Here is a 2,413-nt window from a genome sequence, read left to right on the forward strand (position 1 = left end):
TGGTTTACTGGTGTGTGTAAATTGTGATAGACTTATAGGCGTCATGTCTTGTCAATTATGCCCAGTGTTGACGTTGTATTCGGACCCATTTTCCATCTGCGCCATCACAACATCATCATGAAAGCAATTCCAACAACCCAGCTCAACTCTTAATGATTTATTTTAAACTTTGAAACGAAAAGCATTGTACAAAAATCAAACAACAGCTTTTTAAAAAAGCAACAAAAACAAAATACCCAACACGGAACGTTTACGGCTAAAAAACTCTTCTTCAGCGAACAACACAACCAAATCATATCCCCTCAAAAAAAAAAACCAACAAAAAACAAAAAATCCATAAAAAATAAAAGCATAAAAACCCCCAAAACAAACAAACAAAAAAAGAAAAACCCTCCAAAAACCCAACCAACCAAACAACAAAAAACCAACAAAAAAAAAAAAAAAAAAAAAAAAAAAAAACAAAAAAAAACAACCCAAACACCCCCCTCCAAAACAATCCCCCCCCCCAAATAAGAAAAAAAAACAGGAAGAAGAAAAAAAATAACAAACAAACTCCTATTAACATGAACTAAAAAAAAAATAAATAAAAAAAAACCCATTAAAAAAAAACAAACAAACAAACAAAAAAACCCCAACAACCCGAGGCTGAAAATTGAATTTACTGCCAAATATCATGACACATTGGCTGAGTTTATTAGATTTAGTGAGAAAAAAAATCATGATTTCATAATAAGCGAAAGAAAAATAAATAAAAAGAATTATCAAAAAACAAAACAAAACAATCAAAGAAAAACAAAACCGAAAAAAACCCCCTAAAACTATAATACAAAAACACAATAAAACAAAACAAAAACAAATAAACAATAGATATACTCCTCCCTTAAAAAAACAAAAAACAAAACAAACCAAAAATAAAACAACCACAACAAAAAAAAAAAAGACTGAAATAAACAACACAAACAAAGATTCCCCCCCCCAATAAAAAACCCACAAAAAAAAATCCCCAGTTACCAAAACAAAACAAAAAACAAAAAAAAAACAAAAAAACAAACCAACCAACCTAACAAAAAAAAAAGCCCCATAAAAAAAGTCACACAAAAAACCCCACAAAAACAAGGCAAAAGAAATTAAAAAAAAAAAATAAAACGAAAAATCAAACAAACAAATAACCCCCCCCCCAAGAAAACAAACAAACAAAACCTTCCCCCCCCCAAAAAAAAACAACAACAAAACAAAACAAAACAACTAAACAAATAACCCAAAAACACAAATCAAACCACTATAATATCTTATTTCTTATAGTTTTAAATTCAAATTCCCATTTCAACAGCTTGGCAATTACGACATAGATAATACCAGTTTGAAGTAGGGGGTCACATTTTTTTCTCAATGACGTCATGTACGTATCTATAGTCCAAGTGCTGGCGTGTGACGTCATTATCACGATGATCTCGGGGTGATCTTGCGCAGTAGAGGGTATGCCAAGCACACGGCATGATGCACCAGTCATTCAAAATGACTCCGATCTGCTCGTTCCTTTTGATATTATTTGACCATTTCAAACTGGAGTCGCCTTTACGATTCTCACATGTAATGTAATTTGACATCAATATCATTGTTATCCAATCCTATCCAATGGATAATGATGCATCCTGAAGATTAAACGCGACACTTGTGTGCTTTAAAATTATGTCAAGTTATAATTCTCTATGGAAATTAAAAACCCCCGAAAAACTAAAAAACAAAACCAAACCCCCCCCCCCCCAAAAAAAAAACAACAAACATCAAAACAACAACAACAACAACAACAACAACAACAACAACAACAACAACAACAACAACAACAAACAAAACAAACACCCCCCCCCCCCACAGAAAACCCCAACAAAAAAACCCCCAACAGACTACGAAACAAACAAACACCCATCACCAACCCCCCCCCCCCCACCCTCCCACCCACACCAAAAAACCCAAAACAAACCCCAACAAAACAAACCGACCAAACAAAACAAAAAACACTTTAAGCATGATGCAAATTGTACATATCCAATCCACCCTGTTGCAGCTTTAGCACCGAAGATGGACGCAACATTTGAGTAGTGTTAGGTTATGGCTGTGTACTGTATCACAATGATTATGTCCTCACCACCACAGGTATAGTGTGTACACTAATATATTCGCTGGATTCTAAGCACAGCCAATTCGAGCATCAATTGCAATACAACACGCTGTAGCTTGGTGACCGAATGTATTGGTTACCTCCCATGAGCATCGGATTTCAGCACGCTCGGATTCTAGCACGCCTTTTGGCTTCTCCCTAGAGGTTGCTAGAATCCGGCGAGTACTGTATGAGATAGGCGATATATAAAGATGCATTTATATCATAGATCGTTTTTCGAGGCTTTGTTGAAGA

The sequence above is a fragment of the Berghia stephanieae genome, chromosome 9, assembly GCF_034508935.2.
Source record: "Berghia stephanieae isolate SIO BIC M18660-M18661 chromosome 9, UCSD_Bste_1.3, whole genome shotgun sequence".
In the NCBI taxonomy this organism is placed as follows: domain Eukaryota; kingdom Metazoa; phylum Mollusca; class Gastropoda; order Nudibranchia; family Aeolidiidae; genus Berghia; species Berghia stephanieae.